Genomic DNA, 26,241 nt, shown 5'->3' with positions numbered 1-26,241 from the left:
TCACGAGGTAGTTTGGCAGGACGTAAGTTGACGATGACCTCTTCCTATGATATAATTAAGAAAGGTATCAACAATAACAACAACATCGACGACAGAAACTACTACTACTACTACTACTACTACTACTACCACCACCACCATTACATATAAAGCTACACGTGAAAGAAAACGAAACCTGGACGGCGTCTTAGATTTCGGAGAGGATGAGAAGCACAACAACGATGAAGACAAGGAGGAGGAAGTGGAGGAGGAGGAAGAGGAGGGGGGAGGAGGAGGAGTGTCACACCTCGGTAACCAACGACATGAATCACACTGCACAAACAAACATCCCTTTTCTCCTCCTCCTCCTCCTCCTCCTCCTCCTCCTCCTCCTCCTCCTCCTCCTCCTCTTCCTCCTCCTCCTCCTTCTTTTCCTTCCCTCTTCGCCCTTTCTTTTCCATTCTCCCCTCCATACCTCTACCTCCTACTATTTCTCCTCCTTCCCTTTCTACTCTCCCTTTCCTTTGATATTCCAAACTTATTTTCTTTTCACTTTTCTTCACTTCATTCTCTTCCTCCTCCTCCTCCTCCTCCTCTTACTCCTCTTCCTTACCTACACATAATTCCTATCCTCCTGTTCTTTCTTCTTTTTCTTTCTTTTCTTACCCTCCTTTCACTCCTTTTCCCCACCATTCTCCTTCTCCTCTCTCTTTACTTCCCTTCCATCCTTCCCTCCCCTTCCATCCTTCCTCCCTTTCCTCCCTCTCGTGCTCCCCTCCCCGTCCTTCGCCCCGGCCAGGTAACCGAGCATTAATAATGGAATATGAACACTAATAAAGGGAAAAATGGTCCCCAGTGTCCGATATTAACGTGGAATTACTCCCTCAAGACAAATCTGTTCGCTTCGTCATTTGGCTTTCGGCGAGTTTCATGTGAGGGGGAGAGGAGAGGAGGGCAGGATGGGGGGGGAGAGGGGAAGGGGAGGAGGGGAAGTGAGTGGAGGTGTGATTATGATGAAGGAAAGGGAAGGGGAGATGACATTGGTGAGAGAGAGAGAGAGAGAGAGAGAGAGAGAGAGAGAGAGAGAGAGAGAGAGAGAGAGAGAGAGCGAGAGAGAGAGAGAGAGAGAGAGAAAGGGGAGGGATATAGGTGGGAATATTAAAGGTAAAAGGAAAGACTGTAGCGTTTCGTGTGTGTGTGTGTGTGTGTGTGTGTGTGTGTGTGTGTGTGTGTGTGTGTGTGTGTGTGTATGTGTGTCTGTGGAGAGGGAGAGAGAGAGAGAGAGAGAGAGAGAGAGAGAGAGAGAGAGAGAGAGAGAGAGAGAGAGAGAGAGAGAGAGAGAGAGAGAGAGAAACGGTACTATTATAAGAGCTGTGACATTATATAAACTAGGTACTCACTGACACCTCATCCACCAACACACACACACACACACACACACACACACACACACACACACACACACACTTAACTTGATCTTCTTACATGATAGTTCCACATAATCATTACCATGTACTTTTTTTTCCTATTTTTAACTCATTTTCTCCCAAACACTATTCGGTACTTTATTAATGTTATTGTCACTCACTTTAGCTCATTTGAAGGACCAGCATATTTCATTTTAGCTTTCATTACTGACTCACTCACTCACTCGCTCACTCACTCACTCACTTGCTCACTCTCTCGCTCATTCACTCGCACAAACACTCGGTAATCACCTACACACAGCCGTTCGTCCTCTAGCAAACATTCACCCTTAGTTGTCTTGAGAGGAACAGAGGAGTGACAAAAGGGTGAAGCAAGATGCATGTTATCCCCTTCAACCCTTATTTTTACTCCCTACCTCTCTGTCATTTCTCGACCTACCGTTCTCGTTTCCCCCCCCCCCTACCTCTCTCTCTCTCTCTCTCTCTCTCTCTCTCTCTCTCTCTCTTGTGTAACCATCTGTCGCGCCTTGCTAACTGTAAACATGAGAAGCGAATCTGAATAAAAGAATGGTATCAAGAAGAACAAAACCTACAAAGGGAACATATGTTAAAGGGAAGACTTACAGACCAGAGAGTTAAAAAAATCATTGTGCTGAATATTATACGCAGAAACAAGATACATAGGCATGGAATAAACAGGAGTATATAAAGCTACGAATAGAAACAATGACAATCAAGAACGATACACAAACGATAATAACAACAAAACAAAGACAGTGCAAAGTGCGATGGCGTACAAAAATAGTTGATATTTAGGAAAATTTAATTAGAAAATAGTAAATATGAAAATAAAAGACATGAATGTGTGATCAACAACAACAACAACAACCAACACAAGTAACCAATACCAACAACAACAATAACAATAACAACAACAATAATAGTAGCAGCAACAGCAACAGTAACAACAACAACAACAACAACAACAACAACAAAAACAACAACAACAACAACAACGAACACCAACATCAACACCACCACCACCACTACCACCAACAACAACAACACCTACTACTACTACCACTACTACTACTACTAGGCGAACATAACCAGCACGATACACAAACAAAACAAGTCAACCAGGAGACCACCACAATCACAACCTCAACACCTTGCCACCACAGATGATGAAACACTTCCACTAAATCTTTGTTTCCATGTCACCTGCAACTCTCTCCTCCCCCTCCTCTACCGTTCTACTCCTCCTACTACTGCTCCTCCTCGTCTTTCCCCTTCGTCGTTCCCTTACCGTTTTTCTTCCTTTCTCTTAGCATTGTTTTTTTTTTTTCGTTCCTATTTGTATTCTATTTTATTTTGCCTTTTCTCTTATCTTTTATTCATTTCATTTTCATTCGCTTTTTTTTCTTCTCTTCCCTTCCTTTTTCGTGTTTTTTGCTATTCCTACTTTTTTTCTTATTTTCTTCATCCTCTCGTTTTTCCTTTTCTCTCGTTCTCGTTCTCTGCCTACTCCTCCTCTTCCTCCTCCTCCTCCTCCACTTTCTCCTCCTCCTCCTCCTCCTCCTCCTCCTCCTCCTTCTCCTCCTCCTCCTCCAGTTCTTCAATTCCTTAACCATTTTCTGCTTCTTTTTTTCATCTCTCTTTTCTTCTCTATTTCTTCCTGTTCTTCCTGCCATTTTAATCCTCTCCATCCTTGTCGTTTCTTTTCTTTCCTCTCCTATCCCTTCTTTTTCTTACGTTTTCTGCTACTATTTCTATCTTAGTCCTGTCTTTTCTTCTTTTCCCCCTTTCTCCGTTCTGTTTCTTTATTCTCTCTTTCTTCTTTCATCTTTTCCCTTAGCTGTCTTCAGAATCTTCCTTTTCACCTTTAGCACCATCATTTCTTCCTTATATAATTATATTCATCTTCCCTTTTCTTCCACCTCTCCTTCATTCCTTCCCTTTATCTCTTTCTTTTCTTTCCTTCCTTCCTTCCTTCTTTCTTCCCCACCAGTTCCTCTCACCTCCACACCTATTATACCTTCCTGCTTCTCTCCCGTTCCCCTCACCACTTCTCCAACACCTCCCTTCTCTTCTTTTCCTCCTCCGCCCTCTGCTCCCTTACCCCTGGAGGCGCCGCCCTGGGATCACCACAATGCACTCCTCCACCTGAGGTTAACATTTCAAGTAGCATTGCCTATCTCGAGCCAAATAGCCCGACAAAGGATTTAATCTCGTTGTAATTCAGCGTGAGAGTTGCCGTCACTGCCCTCTAGGAGATCCAATCCCCCGGGCACAAAGCGGGACGAGACTGTCACATATTGGTATAAGCGATTCTCCCCCTCCCGCCATCAACAACATGAGTGACAACACAGAACTTATGTGCCCTATTGCCTTCACTCGTCCCGACACGTGCGCCTCTTACACACACACACACACACACACACACACACACACACACACACAGGGGACGACACACACCATCCGCCACGTCCTTCAGGCCCCACACACGCCTCGTCCTTACAAATAGTGAGGGAAAAGCAAAGCAGTGTCAAAATGTCTTCCTCCCAGTCTCGTGATATCCAAGTGACTCGGTTTTCTGTGGCTGGCGTCCCCCCTCGCGGAGCCCAAGTCCAGGCCGGCAGAGGCGAACGCACGGGAGCAATCTGTCTGAGAACTCTCTTGACACTGCGAGTTTTTCCCGCGTTGAGGACTGTCATTTGTCCATCAGCCGGAGATTATGTGTGTCCGGAGAGCCGCCCGTCGCCCGCTCACCAGCTCCAAGCACACCACACCACCACATCATACAACACCACAAGCCACCCTCACGCCCACCATTACCAACACCACTAAGGTTTGCAATCCGCCCACGCCAGCCTGTGTGTGTGTGTGTGTGTGTGTGTGTGTGTGTGTGTGTAAAATGTCAAAAAATTAATTAAATTTTATACTTGTATTTTTTGTATTTTCTGTATGTATATATATATATATATATATATATATATATATATATATATATATATATATATATATATATATATATATATATATATATATATATATATATATATATAATTTTTTTTTATTTATTTATTTATTTATTTTTTTTTTTGAGTGTGTACATAGAAAATAAATGGCGTTTTAGTTTGCCACTAAATTGAATCCATTACTAAACTACGTATGATGCATTAATTTATTTATATGTTTATTTTTCGAGTTTCCTTTGTTTTTTACAGGAAAGAAGGTGTTCTGAAGAGAGAGAGAGAGAGAGAGAGAGAATTGAGATCGTCCATAATTGCCCCACTGTGGGAACTACTTAGCATCCAGCCAGCCAATCCCGGCGCTGCAAGACCACGCCAGTGTCGCGCCATAAAGGAGATGTAATTGCTGCTAATTAACACAACCTCCGCCTATTGTTGACTCGGATGGGGAGCGTGTACATAAATACTGGATACTTGACATACATACGTACATTTACACATACATACATAAGGAGCCATTACAGAGAAATGAATAAAATGTTAACTGATAAAAAATAAAACTAATATTTCCCCTTCAAAAAGAAACAAAAAATATATACCATTAGTTTTGCATATTCAATATTATTAATTTGAAGCCATTCCATCAAAGGAGACATTAAATATAATAACATAAAGACACCCGCATATTATCACGTGCTACAGTTAAGTCTTTTTAAATTTCTATTTATCACAAGCAACCATTTTTATTACCTCGTATCTTATATTTTAATTTGTCTTACACCTCTAATGGCCTCCTATTGCATTCCAAGTAGCAAGGACAGAAATATTTGATCTCTTTTTTTTCATGGCTTTTTATTCAACACCATAGAAATACTTCCTCTTTTTTTATTATTTATTGTCTACCTTGCCCCTTCCTGCCTGCTGCCTTTCCTCTTCTCTCCCCCGCATTCCTCATCTTTTTATTCTCTCTCTTTCTCTCCTCTCTCGAATTCTTCCTAACTCTCTATGCTCTTCACCTACGTGTCTGACTGGAATATAAAAGAAAAATATAATTAAAAGAATTATTATTGATAACTTTGTATATATATGCTTCCTTTCACTAACCCAGACATCATCACCATGTCATCTTGCCATCACGTCGCTTCACCACCACGACATGTCACCACAACACACACGTCACGCCATGCCACGGCGTCACCTCAGCCAGGAACGCGTCACAGCACCCCACCATATCACCATATTCTGAAACACTTCCGCCAGCACCTCCACTATAAGCTTACAAAAGTAATTAATCGAACCGACACAGGTGTTTAAGAATGTTTTTACGGTTCTAGTGGCAGATTAACAAGATTTCTGCGTTATTAACAGGAGAAACACTTGAGAATCCGGTTAATCATCTCTGAGGCCTTAGAAAATAGTCGTGGTGAGAGAGCAAATCGTTTCTAAATACGAGCCATAGCGTCACGTGCTGAGCGTCACTTCATCACATCTGCCTGTCACTGGTTTCCGCAACTCAATACTCTATGCATACATACGAGACAAATGTACACGTATCTAATTATTAAGGACATAACTCATCCAAGAATATTTAGAATATTTACAGACATTCACACACATAAGAACATACTAGAAGCTGCAAGAAGCCAGTAGACCTACATGCATCAATACACACCTATCTCTATCGACCAATTATTCCTATCCCCTTGTGACTCACTACCACCAACATAATTATTGAGTCTTTCTCAGTTATTGGCCACAAACTGATAACCAATTTCTATGTAACTCTTTTCTGAATATACTTTTATTAATGTTGAGCCCATTACTTGTAGTCTTGTCCTGATTACCTAACCCAAGGATTTTATTTACATCACCCTTTTTATATCCTCTTTTCTACTTTAATACCTCTATCAGATCACACCCACCCACCCACCCACACACACACACACACACACACACACACACACACACACACGTTACTGCTGTGTTACCGTCAGGAGTGGCTGCACCATTTAATAGTCTGGCCTTGCTCATTTGACCTCGTTCCCCATTCCGTCTGTCTCATTCATGCCGCCTCTTTCTTTATCATTCACGCTGCCTCCACTGTTTCTTTACAATAGTCTGTTTCATGGCGATATTTGTTACGTTTGCATTGTGTCGTTACGAGTAGTTACACAGCAGTAAATAAATAGATATTATAATGAGGATGTTGATGTCACGCGGTAGCTGTATTACCAATTGTCTATTATTATTATTATTATTATTATTATTATTATTATTATTATTATTATTAAAATTGTTATTATTGATATTATTATTATTGGTAGGAATAGTAGCAATAGTAGTATAGAAGTAGTAGTAGTAGTAGTAGTAGTAGTAGTAGTAGTAGTAGTAGAAGCAGTAGTAGTAGTAGTAGTAGTAGTAGTAGTAGTACTACTCTCTCTCTCTCTCTGTTGTCGCCTCCCCCTCCCCTACCCCTCCTCCCTCCTACCTCTCCCTCTACCATCCCTCCCTCCTTCCTTCCCTTCTCTCTCCCTATCTCTCTCGCCCCCCTCCCTCACACTTCTCTCTCTCTCTCTCTCTGTTGTCACTTTGTCACTTTCCCTTCCCCTATTTCCCCTTCCTCCTACCCCTCCCTCTCCCCCGGCTTCCCTTCTCTCTCCCTCCCCCCTCCTACCTCTTCCCCTACCCTTCCTCCTTCCCTCCTTCACTTCTCTCTCTCTCTCTCTCTCTCTCTTTCTCTCTCTCTCTCTCTCTCTCTCTCTCTCTCTCTCTCTCTGTTGTCACTTTACCTTCCCCTATTCCCCTTCCCTCCTACCCCTCCCTTTACCCTCCCTCTCCCCCTACTTCCCTTCTCTCTCCCTCCTCCCTCCTACCTCTTCCCCTCCCCTCCCTCCTTCACTTCTCTCTCTCTCTCTCTCTCTCTCTCTCTCTCTCTCTCTCTCTCTCTCTCTCTCTCTCTCTCTCTCTCTCTCTCTAATAATGTCATGTTATTAATACAATGTCTAACCCACCTGCACAAAGAAGATGCTGTCAGTGTACAAAAGAGGAACACAGATGTGTTAATTGTCAATGTGTGAGACAAAACAAAAAGTGTATAAATTGTAGAAAGGGAGATGGATGCCAAAACCCCCTGGGACGTGACCACCAGGGCAGTGAGAGGGAGGAGGAGCCAGGGGACAGCCAGGAATCCCAGCAGGATGAGGAACAAGAGCGAACGATGGAGACAGAGATGGGAGGGGAGGCTGCCCTGCCATCAACACCGTCACAACACGCCCCATCGCTACCGCAACACAATGTGTACGCCGCGAGACATACAAACGGGAGGAGAAACTTAGTCTGGAAAGGACTAACAGAAGAAGAAACAACCATGTGGGTGAACAACACTTACACAGAATTAGTTGGGTGGTCGACATGTCATCTGTTCGATCCACCAAAGTGTGCAGCCACCAACAAAATTGTACAAGAGATGGTCACCCTCCTCAACAATTACTTACAAGAGTCACCCCTCGCACCGTATGCGATGAAATTATTCTTCACACTGCCAAAACTCTTCTTTCAAAAGACACACAGAAATGCGAAGGTGGCGGAAAACGTGAAAGCCGTCGCAAGAAGAGTGGGTCTATGGCAGAACAACCAACTGGATGAGCTCCTGGAGGAAGCCCGAGCCATCCAGAAGAGGCTGCCAAGGCCATCAGGAAACCAACAAGGGCAGGAAGACAAAGCCCGTAATTTCGCTGGCAATATGCGGCAAGGACAGGTGTCCAGGGCTCTGCGGGCACTTAATGAACAGCAGTCAGGTGGAGTGTTGCCCCTCACCAGGGAAACCATCCACCTGCTGAAGGAAAAACATCCTCCCCCCAGTGACGAGGAGGGCCTCAGGATGCAGGGGCCTTTCCGCAAGCCCAATGATGTCATCTACGAGGTGATAACTGGAGAGATGATCTGGAAGAAGTCTCTCCGGACACACGGCAGTGCTGGTCCCTCAGGACTAGACGCTAGAGGGTGGCGTCGCCTGTTGAGCGGCGCACTCTGTGGCAGCGCCGCTAACGACCTATGCGGCGCCCTGGCAGCACTGGCGAGGAAGCTTGCCACCACAAATTGTCACCACGTCGAGGCTCTCACCGCATGCCGATTAATCCCGCTGGACAAAAAGCCGGGATGCAGACCAATTGGCATCGGCGAGGTGATAAGACGCATCGTGGGTAAATGCGTCATGACGGTGGTGAAGGACGACGTAAGGAGGGCAGCGGGGAACCTGCAAGTATGTGCAGGACAGCAGGCAGGAGGGGAAGCCGCCATCCACGCTATGAGGGAAATGTTCAGTGAAGACAATTGTGAAGCGGTGTTATTAGTGGACGCCAAAAACGCTTTCAACACTATTAACAGAAAAACAATGCTTCACAACATTCGAGTAAAATGTCCCTCTCTGGCACAATATGTAGAAAACACATATAGTGACCCCTCGGATTTGTACATATGTAGTAATAGTGGTAATAGTGTTAAGGTGTTAAAGTCCATGGAAGGGACAACACAAGGTGACCCAGTGGCCATGGCGATGTACGCCCTCGGACTTTCAGTGCTGCAACAAGTTATCTCATATGAGAAAACGAGTGTGAAGCAAGTGGCGTACGCGGATGACCTGTCAGGGGCCGGCAAAATAACAGACTTGAAAAAATGGTGGGGCTTAGTGAACGACAATGGTCCCATCATAGGGTACACACCCAATGCCGCTAAGTCCGTCCTTATTGTAAAGCCTGAACACTATGACAGTGCAGTGGATAGCTTCAGTGGCAGTGGAGTTATAATAACAAAGGATGGACAACGGCATCTGGGTGCTGTCATCGGAACAGAGGAGTTCAAGAAGGAGTACATAGGAGAAAAGGTGAAGGAGTGGATACATGAGGTGGAAGTCCTGTCTGACATGGCCAGGACTGAGCCTCATGCAGCCTACTCTGCCTACACCCACGGCTTGCAGCATCGATGGAGATTCGCCATGCGCACCATCCCAGGCATCAGCCCTCTCCTTGCACCACTGGAAGTCTCGATAAGGAACACCTTCCTCCCAGCGTTACTGAGATACCACACCATCGGAGATGGGGAAAGGGCGCTGCTCGAACTTCCACCAAGACTGGGTGGGATGGGAATCACCTCCCCTGAGAAGTTGGCGACTGTGGAGAACCTCAACTCCCTCAAGCTCACCAGGTCCCTCACAGAGAAGATCATTGCTCAGGACGCACATGGTGAAATAGCCCAAAGTGCAGTCACTGAGCAAGGACGAATTATATCTAGAGATAGGCAACAACATCAACGAAACTGTCTCGAAGACCTGATAAACATCCTGCCTGCAACCACAGTGAGAAAAATCCTCACTGCACAGGAAACGGGAGCCTCTAACTGGCTAACGTCACTGCCCATCAGAGCGAAGGGCTTCAGCCTCAACAAACAAGAATTTGTCGACGCCATTGCTCTGAGGTACGGCTGGCCGATGGAAGGACTCCCCAGTACTTGTGTGTGTGGCTCCCCCAATGACGTCAACCACACCATGACGTGCAAAAAGGGGGGATTCGTATGTATCAGGCACGATGAGGTGAGAGATCTGACCGCCAGCATGCTTAGGGAGGTGTGCCACGATGTCTCCACTGAACCGACCCTCCTGCCGCTAGACGGCGAGCACCTGCGCTACAGAACAGCCAACGCCACCAACGAGGCTCGAGTCGACGTCAGTGCACGAGGGTTCTGGACAAGGGGACAGAAAGCATTCATGGACATACGGATCTTTGACCCGATGGCCGCCTGTCACCACGAACTCTCCCTAGAGGCCGCCCACCGCAAGAATGAGCAGGAGAAGATCCGAGCGTATGGGGAGAGAATCCAACACGTTGACCAGGGCAGCTTCACACCTCTGGTCTTCACCACATCTGGCGGGATGGGCTCCAAGGCTCAGTGCTTCTACTCAAGACTAGCCGACCTAATGGCAGAAAAGAAGCACCAGCCAAGGAGCCATGTCGTCGCATGGATGAGGTGCCGTCTCTCATTCTCCCTCCTCAGATCTGCCCTCCTGTGTCTCAGGGGGACAAGGCATTCCACTCCCATACCTGCAGACTTAGGAGGCCTCGACTGCGAGGCTACAGTGGTGGAGAGTGACATAAGAGTAGATAGAGTAGAGGTAGAATGAATTTATAGTTAACAACTAATGTTTATATCATAGAGTATTAGAGATGGTTGGATGCCACAGTCATTAGCGGGAGCTGGGGCTAATGACCTCCAAGTAATGGAGCCCCTAACTGACACATCAATAAACATGGGGTGGAGGTATTAGTAGTAGTAGTAGTAGTAGTAGTAGTAGTAGTTGTTGTTGTTGTTGTTGTTGTTGTTGTTGTTGTTGTTGTTGTTGTTGTTGTTGTTGTTGTTGTTGCTATTATTACTATTATTATTATTATTATTATTATTATTATTATCATTATTAACATTATTATTATTATTATTCTCATCATCGTCATCATCATCATTATGGTCATTACCTTTCAAATAAGAGATCTTTGCTGATATTTCTGATAATCGTTGCCATTTCCAGCGTACGAGGAAATGCATAAGTAGTGATATAAAGTGGAATAAAAGAAAAAAGTGACCTGCGCTAACAATATAAGTATATACCTGTACCTCTATACACTTCATACAAAGCGTTTGATAAAATTCCTCATAAACGTATACTCAGCAAAGTATTGTCACAAGGTATCTCCGGTAATGTTCACGGTTGGTTAAAAAACTGGCTCTCTAAGCGGAAACAGAGAGTGGTAGTAAACGACTTTTCGTCTAGTTGGTTTGATGTAAAAAGTGGCGTACCCAAGGATCTATGCTTGGTTCTGTTCTATATTTAATATATCTAAATGACATTGACGATGGCCTCACGTGCAAAGTATCGAAATTTGCCAATGGTACGAAAATTGCTTGTAAAGTAACTACGGCACTAGACAGAGAAACACTTCAGTCAGACTTGAATCGATGACTTGCTGGGCCAATAAATGGCAAATTGAAGTTCAACATCAACAAATGTAAAGTATTGCACATCGGAAGTAATAACAATCAATTCCAGTATTTGATGAATGGCCGACACCTTTCCGAATTAAATAAAGAAAATATTTAAATCGCCCGTCTTAATGACGGGCGATTTAAAACCCAGTCAGCACTGCTCACAGGTGGTCAAGACAGCTGACAAACTGGTGGGTTTTATTGGACGTGTTTTCAAAAACAAATCAGAAAAAGTAATATTAACACTTTGTAATTCGTTTAGTCAGACCCCTTCTTGAATACTGCTTATAGCTTTGGTCCCCATATTACAGAAAAGACATTAAAAAATTGGAAAGAATTCAAAGCAGAGTAACAAAAATTATTCCGAGGCTGAGAAACAAATCGTATGAAGAAAGACTTAAGGAACTTAATCTCTTTAATCTCTCAAAACGTAGAATGCGAGGTTTGAAACTCTCTTCCCTCTAGTGTCGTCGATTGTGAAACAGTTACAGTCTTCAAGAATAGATTGGACAAGTATTTACACAGTAATTTGGAACTAAGATACTATCCGTTGCCATAGAAGTTTGGTTAGCGAAAGTAGATTTCTGCCGTAGTTGCTCACCTCACATAGACTTTAGACTTTAGACAGTGTGGTGTGGGGGGTGGTTGGCTGGCAGTGCCGTAAGACTGGTGATGTACCTTGTTGCGATCCCCTGATCCTCGGGTAAACAGGGAACCGAGTCCCTCATTCACCTGTCCGGCTCAGCGATGATAGTCGACTCTTTCCCACCATTTTTAGTTGTAGTGATAGTGATACTTTACTCTGTTCTCGATCCTCATCAGGATTTCTATACAGTTTTTCCATATTGTATGTTTTTTCTTTATTTCCTGCCAGCCTAGGCTGGAGAGAGTGGTGGGTGGGGAGAAGCCTTCACCTTTACTATCCTTGTTCTTTAACATTAGTTCAGATAAAGTAGTCAGCAAACAGCCAAGTAAGGGCCAGTAGGCCTGCTGCTGTTTGTTCTTCCTTTGTAATACTTTGTAAAGTAAGTGGACATTAACTAGTTTGGTTTTAGGGAATTATTCATAAGACAATCTCGGACGAGGGAGGAGGAGGTGGAGGAGGAAGAGAAGGAGGAAGAAGAAGAAAAAGAGGAGTGCAAAAAAGCAACAATACACAAATACAAGAGAGAGAGAGAGAGAGAGAGAGAGAGAGAGAGAGAGAGAGAGAGAGAGAGAGAGAGAGAGAGAGAGAGAGAGAGAGAGAGAGAGAGAGAGAGAGAGAATGTGGATGCTGACGAAAAGAAGAGAGAAGAGAGACACAAACAGGAGGATGAGACACAGATGAAGTGAAACACAGGCGTGAAGGAGAGGACTGTGAAGGCTGGTGGGGGGGAAGAAGACAGAAAGGCGAGGAGACGAGTGAGTTGGGGAACGTAGGAACAATGAGTGAGAAAAGTGAAGCAGCAGCAGGAGTCACAGGTGGACTTGAAGGTCAATATTTGAAGACATCTCAGACCCATCCACCCACCATCCACTCCCCAACCACCCACCCACCATCCACCCAACATCCCTCGAACCTACCAAGAATCCCACTCATCCTCCCTCGCCTACCCAGCTCACCTCCCCTCCTCCTCCTCCTCCCATCGCCGATCAGCTGGCCCACGAAAAACAAACTCGGTTCTCCCCTCTGAGCGCGCCAGGGGACTGAGGACGAGGGGCGGGAGTGGAGGTGAAGAGGTCACGTGGCGGGGGACAGGGAGAGTGAGAGAAAAGGTGTGAACGATGGCTGAGGACTGGGGTGGCCGAGGAAAGACGGGGAGAATGGAGTGGACGAGGGAGGGATGAAGGGAAGCGGGGGGTGTGGATGCGATGAGGACAGAAATTGGTGTGAAGAATGAGGATTTCGACGGGAAAAAGACGTCTTTCATTTTTAGTTTCTTTGAATTTATTTATTTATTTATTTTTTACCAGGAATATTTCATGTTCTTCACTATTTGCTTTTACAATTCTCTCTCTCTCTCTCTCTCTCTCTCTCTCTCTCTCTCTCTCTCTCTCTCTCTCTCTCTCTCTCTCTCTCTCTCTCTCTCTCTGGTGTAAGAAGACGCATCACACACACCCACACACACACACACACACACACACACACACACACGTTACTCTCCCGGCGGTAAAATAAAATAGAGCAACGAGCGCATTTAGCAGTGTGGCATTTAAGGCTATAAGTAATACCATCAGTAAAACCCTTCATAGTCGCGTGCCTGGCGGGGCTTAGGGCTCCTGATGGGGGTGAGGGATGGCGCATGTTTACGTCCGCTGGATCATAGGCTTTTAAAAGGTAGTGTTGGGCTGGGCACGGGGCAGGTGTGTGGCAGGTGTGGAAATGGTCGTTGTGGTGTTGCTGTGTTTTATAGTTATGTATATACGCCGGTCACTGCACCTCTCTCCCTCTCTCTTCTCTTCTTGACACGAAACTGAAATTAAGTAAACGAGGTAATGGGTTATGGTGTGTGTGTGTGTGTGTGTGTGTGTGTGTGTGTGTGTGTGTGTGTGTGTGTGTGTGTGTGTGTGTGTGTGTGTGTGTGTGTGTGTGTGTGTGTGTGTGTGTGTGTGTGTGTGTTTGTGTGTGTGTGTGTGTGTGTGTGTGTGTGTGTGTGTGTGTGTGTGTGTGTGACCGAAAAGTCTTGAGATTAGTGATTTTGTTCATGTCGTCACTTTTTTTTTTAGTTTTCCTTCTTCTTCTTCTTCTTCTTCTTCTTCTTCTTCTTCTTTTTCTTCTTCTTCAATGGCTACTTCTCGCCTAATATCTTCTCCATAACACTTTTCCATAATACGTTGTTAATGATACAATCTGCTTTTTGCATTAGATGAAAGCAAGTTTATTTAGGATTGATGTTTGTTGCTGCCCATAAACATATAAGATAAAATATAAAGAGACATAAGTGAAGTAACGATGTAAAATGCTCTTTTCCACCAGCTTTTGCCTAACCCTCACTGGAGCCTATGCCTCTCCTCCGTCACCTATAAGAAGGGTTGGCATTAGAAAAATAAATAAATAAATAAAATAAAATAAAATAAAAATAAAAATGAAATAAAATAAAAACAGCCTAAGTGGATTTTTGAGTTTTTAAAAAAATATTTTACATATCAAAATTTATTTCTATATCATATTGATAAATAAGGTCTATATACATATGGGCATATACATAAAAAAAAATGTAAAAGTAGTCATGCCTGACCCGTTCGTTTCCTGTATAGTACAAATTAACACAGGCTTTGTCCAACCGGATCAACCTGTATCAGTATGACCTAAACAAGTGTCTGTTCTTTATTAATAGAAAGTGTCAAAATCTTTCAAGATCTAACTCCCCTTATGACTTCTGGCACCTAGCCAAAAAACATTTCCAATAACTTTGCTTCTTCATTTTTTTCTCCCTTATTTCATCCTGATGCCACTGCCATCTCATCCATTTCTAAAGCTGAACTCTTCGCTCAAACCTTTGCTAAAAACGCTATCTTGGATGATTCAGGGCTTGTTCCTTCCTCTCCTCCATTCTCTGACTACTTCATGCTACCCATTAAAATTTTTCGCAGTGATGTTTTTTTTTTCCATGCCCTAAACCGTCAGAAGGCTTATGGACTTGATGGGGTCCCTCCTATTGTTCTCCGAAACCGTACCTCCGTGCTTGCACCTTGCCTAGTCAGACTCTTCCAGCTCTGTCTATCAACATCTACCTTTTCTTCTTGCTGGAAGTTTGCCTACATTCAACCTGTTCCTAAAAAGGGTGACCGTTCTAATCCCTCAGACTATCGTCCTATTGCTTTAATTCCTGCCTATCTAAAGTTTTGAATCTATCCTCAACAGGAAGATTCTTAAACATCTATCACTTCACAATCTTCTATCTGATGTGGGTTCCATCAAAGCCGCTCTGCTAGTGATCTTTTGGCTTTCCTTACTGAGTCTTGGTCATCCTCTTTTAGAGATTTTGGTGAAACTTTTGCTGTTGCCTTAGACATATCAAAAAGCATTTAACAGAGTCTGGCACGAAGCTTTAATTTCCAAACTACCCTCCTATGGCTTCTATCTTTCTCTTTGTAACTTCATCTCAAGTTTCCTTTCTGACCGTTCTATTGCTGCTGTGTTCTTCTCCTAAATCTATTAACAGTGGTGTTCCTCAGGGTTTTGTCTGTTCACTTACTCTCTTCCTATTATTCATCAATGGCCTCCTAAATCAAACTTCTTGTCCTATCCACTCCTACGCTGATGATACCACCATGCACTTTTCCACATCTTTTCATAGACGCCCAACCCTTCAGGGAGTAAACAATTAATGTAGGGAAGCCACAGAACGCCTGACTTCTGATCTCTCTAAAATTTTTGATTGGAGCAGAGCAAACTTACTCGTAGTATTGTTCAATGTCTCAAAAACTCAATACCTCCATCTATCGACTCGACACAATTTTCCAGATAACAATCCCCTCTTCTTCAATGAAACTCAGCTGTCCCCCTCTTCTGCACTGAGCATCCTCGGTCTGTCCTTTACTTATAATCTAAACTGGAAACTTAACATCACATCTCTAGCTAAAACAGCTTCTGTGAAGTTAGGCATTCTGAGTCGTCTCCACCCGTTTTTCTCATCCCCCTATCTGCTAACTCTGTAAAAAGACCTTATCTGTCCATGTACGGAGTATGCTTCACATGTATGGCGGGTTCCACTCATACCGCTCTTTTAAACAGGCTGGAATCAAAAGTTTTCCGTCTTATCAACTCCTCTCTTGTAACTGACTGTCCTCAGCCTCTCTCTCATCACCACAATGTTGCATCTCTTCTATCTTCTACCGCTATTTTCATGCCAGTTGCTCTTCTTTTTTTGCTAACTGCATGCCTCTCCTCCTCCCGCGGCCTCGCCGCACAAGACTCTTCTTTCTCTCACTCCCTATTCTGTTCGCCTCTATAATGCAAAAGTTAACTCATTTTTCTGGTAAACTATGGAACTCCCTGCCTGCTTCTGTATTTCTACCTTCCTATGATTTGAACTCTTTCAAGAGGGAGTTTTCAAGAAACTTATCTTGTAATTTCTGACAAGCGTTTTCGTCTCTGTTCTGGGACCGGTACCTCAGTGGGCCTTTTTTTTTTTTTTTTATTATATTTTTGTTGCTGTTGGCCGGTGGCCCTCCTACATGTAAAAAAAAAAAAAAACACTTCAAACCTTTTGTTTCACTCTAGATTACTTTTTAATTGCTTATTTAAGCTGATTTACATTTAAATATGAAAAATAAACAAAAAATAAAAAAAACAATAAACCGCCTCAAAAACACTATTAAACCTCCCCCAAAAAACACATTGGGTTGGGTTTCTTTTTAAAAACCCGGATTTTTTCCAACCCTGCCATACAAGTCTTCACCGTGACGCGGAGCAACGCTAGAGCGAATCCACCTTTATAGGATCATGAAGACTTAAATCACGACAATGGGAATTATAATAATAGTAGGAGTACCAGCACCAGCAGCAGCAGCAGCAGAAGTAGTAGTAGTAGTAATAGTAGTAGTTAGTAGCAGTAGTAGTAGTAGTAGTAGTAGCAGGACACGCGAAATTTTCAGTGTTAAAAAAAAAAGAGGAGACCAATAACACAAAAGCACGAAACACAAGAACACCCTCAATAAAATGATGAACACCTCAAGGAACCCAAAGGTTAACACTGGATCCGGATCCCTGAACCAACAACCCATATTGGTTACCACATGATAAAGCGTCACGTCGTACTAACGTGCGGACAAGACGAATTATAATATGACTAAGTAAATATACATGCATGTGTCTGTATGGATGGGTGAGTGCGTAAGTAAGAAGAGAAATATAGAAATAAGTGTCTAAGTAAGTTACAATTAATTCTCTCTCTCTCTCTCTCTGCGTCCGACCTCCTGTCGCAGTGGCCACGGCGAAGCCCTCCTGCCAGTCCTGGACAAGGGAAGAGGGTCATCACCTCCGCAGTGGGAAGGTGTCTTAATTCCATCACGAGCCTCCTCTTCCTCCGAAGTACCTCCACCAAACCCCAAAGGAGCAACCTCCAGATAAGGCTCAGGCTCACCAAGTGACGCCTAAAAGACACCATGACGTCAACAAGGGCCACAAAGACGCCGACAGAGGCCACAATGACGCCAACAAGGACAAGGAAACCAATAAGGGGCCTCAAGACCTCCTACAACGCCTCTGCGGCGCAGCACTCTTCAGGCTCCGTAGCTGTACCGCATCCCACATCCGATAAAGTCACTCCAGCCCTTGTCACTTCCGGCATGCTTTCTCTTCCTTTTCTCCGGCGGCGCCTCCTCCACCATCAGTCTTTCCCTCCCTTTCCTTTCCCCTCCTTTTCCCTCTATCCCCGGCGGAGCCTCTCCACCCGTCTCTTCTTTACTCCTTCCTCTTTCCCCTACTTTCCCCCTGACGGGTACTGCCCACCCATGAGCCCCTCTATCTTTTCTCCTTTTTCTGTACTCCCCTTGCCTGACGCCTCCCACCTGCCACCCGTCACCTTTGGCGCGCCATCATCAGCAGATCTTACAAAATTAGTTATGCTGGAGACATCCTTGGATCCCGCCCCGCTGGCGTGCCACAACAACACCCCAGAACCCGTCGCGCCGGCAGCCCCCGTGAACCACCGTCAACCCGCGGCCTCCCTCTCCATTCCTGATACACTGCTGCGGGAGACCGTAGGGTTGCCGTCACTGGCACCACACACCTGCTCTGGAACCTTCAGCAGGCTGCCCTGTACGCGCTGCCTGCTGAACCAACCAGCGCTCTTGCTAGGGGAGCTCTAACGGCGCACTGTCCTGCCTGATCCACACATAATCCCGCACGGCAGGCAGCAGTCGTCACCGCCCCGAGACCGACAGGAAAGCGGCCCATCACACAACGCCACCGCCACCCCTTCTCTGAACGCTGCGGTGGCGCGCCGCTGCTCCTCGGGGACCAAGCCAAATCTTCTTTTCCTTCCTGACTTTCCCGCCTTCTTCAGTACTTCCCTTCCTTTCTTTCCTTCTTCCTTCCTTCTTCTGGCCCTCCCCGGCATCCCCATGGAGCCAGGGAGTGGCACCTAGCTCTCTTCCCATCCTTCTTTCCTATATCTATCCCTCGCCGTGGTGAGTCGCCTTGACGTGGTGGCGGGGGTTGAGGCGTGATCGGCGGCACCTCCTCCTTTGGCGGCTGCCTGCCACTGTAGGGTTCTCTGTCCCTTGCCTTCGTACCAAGCACTCCCCAACACGGCGCCACGCGACTTCGTTGTCGCGGCGCCAGAAACAATCAGTCTGTCTAAACCTATTCTTGAGTATACGTATTGCAATAAAGTTATGAAACTTTCTTCATACAACCTTCTCTCTCTCTCTCTCTCTCTCTCTCTCTCTCTCTCTCTCTCTCTCTCTCTCTCTCTCTCGTAGAAGTTATTGTGAGCTTCTAAGTGCGTTTTCTTGGTTTTGGCGATAGTTTAACAGAAATTTTGTATTCCCAGTTAGAATCTCACGGATAATTATCTCATAAGGACAACAATGTGATGAGTGAGCAAAACGTTTGAAAGTAGTTGCTAAATGGTAGTAAAGTAGTGAAGTAGTAGTAAAGTAGTAAGGAAGTAAAGTAGTAGTAAAGATTCTGTTAAAGCAGCTGATACATGGTAGTAAACTTTTGATCAAACTGTACATCATTCCTCCCTCTCTCCCACAGGATACTGAAGGAGAGGCGGCAAGGAGGAAGAAGGGGAAGCACACACTCACTCCGCCCTTCGTGATTACCATCTTGATTAGCCAAGCTGCGGTGGTGGTGGTGGTGGTGGTGGTGGTGTCGATAATTGTGATAAAGATGGCGGATCCGCAGACCGTCAGCAGTATGGTTAATGATACATGCAATGATGACAGGTGAAGCATAAGACATAATAATGGTAACTACCACTTGTATAGACGAAGAGGTAGTGCTGGTGGTGGTGGTGGTGGAGGAGGTGGTGGTAGTAGTAGTAGTAGTAGTAGTAGCAGTAGTAGTAGTAGTAGTAGTTATTGTTGTTGTTGTTGTTGTTGTTGTTGTTGTTGTTGTTGTAACAGTAGTAGTGTTTTTCGTTGTTATTATTGTTTTTCTTTTTTTTTCTTTTTTCGTTACAGTACAAATAGCATAGAACCAGCAATAGCAGCCGTAGTATAGAAATAGTAGTAGTCGTAGTAGTAGTAGTAGTAGTAGTAGTTCAATTCAATTCAATATTCTTTATTCACACAAGATGTGTACACAAACTAAAATACATACTAAAACTAAAAGAAAGAAAAACATTTCATTTAATTATTAAAAAAAAAAGACATAAATTTATACTAAATTAGACAATATCATACTGAATCCGACGTCACTCGGTGCACAAAGCATCAATCAACATCTTAGTTTCCCTTACATCTAAGATTGTGGTATCACATCTATCCCTCATCAAACACAATTCACGAATTTGTGCACCAGTCCGTGCAAGTTCGTACTGGTCACACTGCAGCTGCGTCCAAACCTTATTGATGTCTCCAATATTCATATTAAATTTGTATGAAAGATATCTTACATTACTGCCCATTATTGAATGTCTTCCATAAACCCCCATTCTTCCTATTGTTCTTATAACCATATTGTCTGATGTTAATATTTGGTTTATAAAAGCAATCTCCCGTTTTGCGAACCACATTTCTGGGGGCATAACATTAGCAATGTGAGGAAGCAGACTACAGTGTGTGGTCCAGGGCAGCTTCCACACTCGACGCACTGCAACCCTCCACGCTCGGTACACCGCTTCCATGCTACCATCACACACATTTAAAAGTTGACTACCATAAAAACTAGAACAATATTTAAAAAACAAAGTATTTCTTACATGTGACAGTCCACCCTTAAAACGGGATAAAAATGAATTACATTGTCGATAAAAATCAGTCACACATTTAGAAGTATCACATTTAAAAATATTTCTTCCTAAAACATTTCCCAGGTGTACAATTTCCTCCATAATATCAATAGTTTTACCATTAATTTCTACATTAGGAATTATATTACTTCTTTTATTACCGTGGAAAACTATTAATTTGCTTTTCTTTTCGTTATACACAATGTCATATCTCGATGCATAATCTACACAGATGCTTATCATCTTCTTGAGAGCAAAAACACTTGGTGCTAGACCTTTTAGGTCATCAGCAAACCCGAAGGCTCCTGCATAGGTGCCACCCATGTAGCAGCCAACGCCAGAGTCTCGCAATTCCGTGAGTAACCCGTCTACATAAACACAATACAGTATAGGAGAGATCACACCACCTTGTTTGACTCCATTACTCACTTCAAATGTACTAGACAGTAAGTCATTCCATCTTACGCTTAGTTTTTGATTTACGTACATGTTTAACAATAATCTACATATAAGAGGACATACATTACGTTTCAATAGAATATCAAATAATTTGCAATAATTAACTCTGTCGAAAGCCTTGCTTGCATCTAAAGTAAACCCATAAACAGTTGTACCTTTAGATACATAATAAGACACAGTTTCTCTCACCATTGCTGTACACATAGTAGAGGATGTTCCTTCTTTGAACCCAAACTGCAAATCATTGGTCAATAGTTTATCCCTTTCTCTCATCAATACAATATTATCCAGTATTTTACTCATCAAACTACTAAGAGTAATCGCTCTGTAATTTTCACTGGTATTAAGATTTGCCCAACGACCTTTAGGAAGCGGTATCATAACCCCTTTCATCATGCTGTGGGGAGAGAAACCGTGCCTCAACATGGCTGAAAACAGTACAGACAAGTGTCCGTATAACACATCACCAGCATGTATGAGATGGTCAGACATCAGGTCACCCTCACCTTCTCCCTTTCCAGGCCTCACTCTCCGCAGTGCTTGACGCACCTCATCAGGCGTAATCAAGAGTATACTTTCATTACTATTTTTCTGACAAGAAATTACACTGTTGATGGCAGATTTTAAGCTATCCATCTCATTTGTATCGTATGAGGTACTGTTGTAAAGCTCTTCAAACTTTCCTTTAAATAAATCAGCTATATCTTTAGGACAATGTTTTCCATCAACTGCCTTAGGCGTTTTTTTCTTCTGTTTTCCCTTGTTTCTTACAGATCTCCAAAACTGTCTACCAGAAGCACTAGCCTGCAAACTCTCAGCTAATTTCTCTGTAGTTATTAACTCTTCTTGCTTTATAACCATCTTGCGTGCTTGGTGATAACATTTACGTGTTGTACGGCGTATTTCGGCAATGAGACCTTGCTGAGGTCGTTCACTGTCTACCCATAACCTGTGCCAAAACAAAGCAGTGCGAAAATAACCCTCAACACAATCATTCCAGCCTGGCACAATTTTCTTAACTCTCCCACAATTTGTCCTTGGTATACACTCTTTACTTGCCTTTATAAGTGCATTGGTGATATGATCATAAAATGCTGCTATTTCCATTTCATGCTGGGTGCACATATTATTTCTACACATTAACATATCTTCCGGTAGGGGAACATTTAACAGATATCCAGTGACTAACTCTTTATACCTTAATATATCCTCAGTATTTGCCTTATGCCAACATATGCGCTCGAAGGTCTCATGCTCAATATTTTCCACATTATAAGAAATAGTAACATCTAAAACACACTTTATAGCTATATGGTCTGATGGATTGTTTACAGAATCAATAGTAGTATAAGTCTGAAGGAAGTTAGATATATTGTCTGATATCAAAAAATGATCTATCAGGGATTTAAAATTATTTCCTTTACTGCAATAAGTATAAGCAACTGTGGATAAGGCATCATTATCACAACAATAAAACCTGTACTCATCGATAAATTTAACAAAGGCCCGTGTCTGGGGCGTAACACGGCTAAAATCAGTATTAAAATCACCACCTACTAATATAAAATCTATATCATTACTAAGACTAAGAACTGCTATATCACTCAGTATATTTACATATTCATTCACATTTTGGTCACTTCTTTGATCATCACAGGGCATATATACACATATCACCAAACCCGTTTGTTCTGGTAAATGAACTCGAACAGCACACAATCGTTTGGATTCATAAGGTACAGGAGTGACACGAAACCGCTTGGAGTCACGCCACAGGATGGCTGCTCCGCCGTGCGGCCTACCCCGCACCAGCCGACCCTCCTCCATGGCGCTGACCCCGTGCACATTCACACCCTCACCCACTCCATAAAACCAATCAAGCTGACTCATAAACAAACCATGCTCCTGGATTAAAAAAAAATCACTTTGATTATAAAGCTCACTTAGGAACGGTGCCCTTAAATCATCTGCATATTCACAATTATATGAAACACACGTTAAATTTCTACTGTCTTCCATTTTCATGAAATTGTACAAAAACATTAATTCCTATTTCTCCACTTTTCAACACAAACGCCTTGAGGCCAAATATCAGGTGACAACACTTTAATTTTGTCTCCCACAGAAACTGATAGCTTATATGATTTAAATATGGAATGTTCATTAGATACTAACTGCAATTCAAAATCATTGATTCCCTTGTCTCTTATATAATCCTTTATAACCTGATCATCAGTGTTACTCACAACTCGCGAGAGAAAAAAATCCCTCCTTGGGGGTGGCGCGCCCTTAAACATGTTACTGGTCGCACTACCCTGCACACGCCGCCTGCCGCCCTGCCTGGGATTTTCCCCTACATGGCGGGGCAGGAATCCTCCTCCAGGCTGTCGAGGGGGGTTTGATTTGACAGGCTTGCCGTTAGGTCCCACTGTTATCCATGGATTACCGTTCCTATGAGCGCCAACCGTTCTTGGAGCGCCGGTACCCCGAAGCGGCAACGCCCCATCTCTTGAGACACTTCCATTCCCAGACGACGATCCAAGACCACCACCATCACCACCGCGCGTTGCATCGACGCCGTGTTGCTCGCTACCAACCTCGTCGTCACCACGCCCTCCAGTCACCACACGTGAAGTATCACTGTCACGGTCTCCGCCATCGTCGACACCGCTCACTCTTGGTTCAGCGTCACCATTTGCCGTTGCAGCATCACCATCGGACATTCCATTATTCAGGCCAACACTTGCTTCCTGAAGTTGACTAACAGCTTCATCATCCCGTCCTGATGGTTCATCCTCTGTCTCCGACTGCGTATAATGCCTTCTACAAAGATCTCTCTGTGATAAATTATTTCTGCTGCATCCTCTGGGTAGGCTGTTACCAGATGTGACACCAGCATAAGAGGGTGGTTCTGCAACTAGATTTGTGACAACAGTCTCCATTTCTTCTTGTGTGTTTTTTATACGTCTCACTGCATCTTGATTGCAGATTATTTCAGCCTTTGCTTCACTCATATTATCCTCCAAACGGTGCACCCTTTCTTGGAGAGCCATTATCAGCTGGTGATTAGCGTAAGGATCAATGTCTTTTGGATCACATTTCGGCAGTCGGTTCAAGTCTTTAGCTACGAAGGATGTAGATACTTCTTTGCCATCCAGCTCCATCATAACTGTCAGGATGTCATCCACAGTAGACTCACTTTTCGTTTTACCGGGTACATTACGCCTCTTTTTAATTTTGTGACTAATCAGTTCATCGTACTTATAGACAAGTATTTCCTTCGCAACAGTTATCTCAGGTTCACTAAAGTGGCGTAACACCACTTCAGCAATATTATTTCGGGTAGATCTGTGAATATGTAGTAGTAGTAGTAGTAGCAGGAAGGTAGGATAAGGGTCACGCCTACTACTTTATCTGGCGGCACCACGAACACTGATACTCACACCCTCGCCCGCCTAATACCGCACCCACACCGGCTATTACACCCATCCATCACCGCCTAAACACCAGCTTCTCCATAATGTAAGCCGGAGTTATGGACCGGTCGGCGCGGGCGGGGGAGCGGTCCGTCAGGGCGCACATCAGTAAGTGTCAAGAAGCTGTGAACTCAGGTGTTAATTTCGCTCTTAAATCATCCCAGCCCGGAGGTGAGGAGGGAGGAGCATGAGCCGAAGGTAATGATGATGATAATAAATAAATGGTTGGGAGAAAATGTATGGGGGTTAGGTTGTTGGGTTGGGTCAGAGAGAGGAGAGAGAGAGAGAGAGAGAGAGAGAGAGAGAGAGAGAGAGAGAGAGAGAGAGAGAGAGAGAGAGAGAGAGAGTTATATGGTAAAACAGACCACAACAAACCTTGGGGTCCTCACGAGGTGACCTAACCTAGGACTACTAAGGTGATAGTAGAAGAAAAGGACAGGAAAGCAGAAGGCTCTCTCCCCACCCTCCACTCCCTCCGGCATAAGTCGTACAGGAAAACAGGTCGTAATGAAATACCTTGTGGGGTTAGAGAAGGAAAAACCCGAAGGAAATTTTATAGGGAAGAAAGAAAATAGATGAAATGAAGTTCCCCCCATTTCCTGAAGGGAAGGAAGTTAATCACTAACAAACAAACACTGTTAGCCGCGGATTGCAGGCAAAATATTTGTCAAGACGGCGTTTAGAAGTCTCTACGGTGTTGCAGTCTATCACTTCTCGAGGAAGCCCATTCCATAGATTTACTACTCGGTTGAAAAAAAAAAAAAAAAAAAAAAAAAAAAATATATATATATATATATATATATATATATATATATATATATATATATATATATATATATATATATATATATATATATATATATATATATATATATATATATATATATATACGAGTATATATATATATATATATTCTTTTTGATTCATAAGAGTTGAAGGATTTCCCAACAATTTTGCTAACGTTTCCTCGCGTGTAATTTGAAGACTCTGTCGTGAAATATTTACTGTAGTCTATGTTATCAATGCCTTTCATGATTTTAAACACCTGTATTAAGTCGCCTCTTAGTCTTCTTTGTGTTGATGGAAAAAGATTTAGTTCTTCAAGACGCTCCTCGTATGATTTGTTTCTTAGGCTTGGTATTATTTTTGTTACACTGCGCTGAACTCGCTCTAATTTATCAATGTCTTTCTGGTAGTAGGGGCACCATGCTTGAACGCAATATTCCAAAAGGGGACAGAATAAAGAGTTATACAAAGTGAGGATTGTATCCTTAGATTTATATTCAAAAGATCTGCCGATTAAGCCAATTATTTTAGTCGCTTTCTTTACGACTTTTGAACATTGATGGCTAGGTTTTAGGCAACTCGATATTGTTACTCATAAATGAGTTTCGCTGTCAACATTTTAAAATATATTTTGCTTTCTCGTTTCTGTACCCCATGTGAAGCACTGCACTTATCTGCATTAAAACTCATTTGTCAGGCTTGCCCTCACTCTAACAACTTGTCTAGATTTTTCTGCATTTCTATTACTTGTTCGTTAAAGACTACGGAATTCTCTATTTTGTTGTCATCAGCAAACTTCAATATTATACAGGTAATACCCACATCTATGTCGTTTATATAAACAAGGAAGAGAACAGGTCCTAAGATTAATACCTGTGGCACACCGTTGGTTACGTTAGTCCACTTAGATACTTTTCCATTCATTACTACTCTTTGTTTACATCTCAATACGTCGCCTTGGATACCGTGTGATTTTAGTTTAATCAGTAAATGTTTGTGGGGACTTTGTCGAAGGTCTTTTGAAAATCAAGATACATCTATCGCTTTACTCTCGTCATACTGGTTCAGAATATCATAGAAAAGAAGAGAGAGAGAGAGAGAGAGAGAGAGAGAGAGAGAGAGAGAGAGAGAGGGAATCACATCCGCATCCAATTCGTGTCTATTTCGGAACCACCAATTAAACGTATAATACATTTTTCTTATCACAGAATCTTTAGAAACG

At 43.4% G+C, this 26,241-nt stretch overlaps 1 long non-coding RNA gene across 3 annotated transcripts in view; it reads right to left on the bottom strand.

The window, feature by feature from the left end:
* The window catches only part of LOC135100289 (uncharacterized), an 81,239-nt gene that overhangs the window by 23,439 nt on the left and 31,559 nt on the right, over positions 1-26,241 (bottom strand). The window contains exon 3 of one of the 3 annotated variants that reach the window (XR_010268578.1): positions 5,239-5,409. The exons of the other annotated variants lie outside the window; for them this stretch is intronic. This is a non-coding gene — a long non-coding RNA (uncharacterized LOC135100289). Of the gene's footprint in view, positions 1-5,238; positions 5,410-26,241 lie in introns of those variants that run through there. 3 annotated transcript variants of the gene reach the window in all.

The sequence above is a fragment of the Scylla paramamosain genome, chromosome 5 (assembly GCF_035594125.1).
Source record: "Scylla paramamosain isolate STU-SP2022 chromosome 5, ASM3559412v1, whole genome shotgun sequence".
NCBI lineage: Eukaryota > Metazoa > Arthropoda > Malacostraca > Decapoda > Portunidae > Scylla > Scylla paramamosain.
Note: the sequence above shows the minus strand (reverse complement) of the source record. Positions and strands in the feature narration are given on the sequence as shown.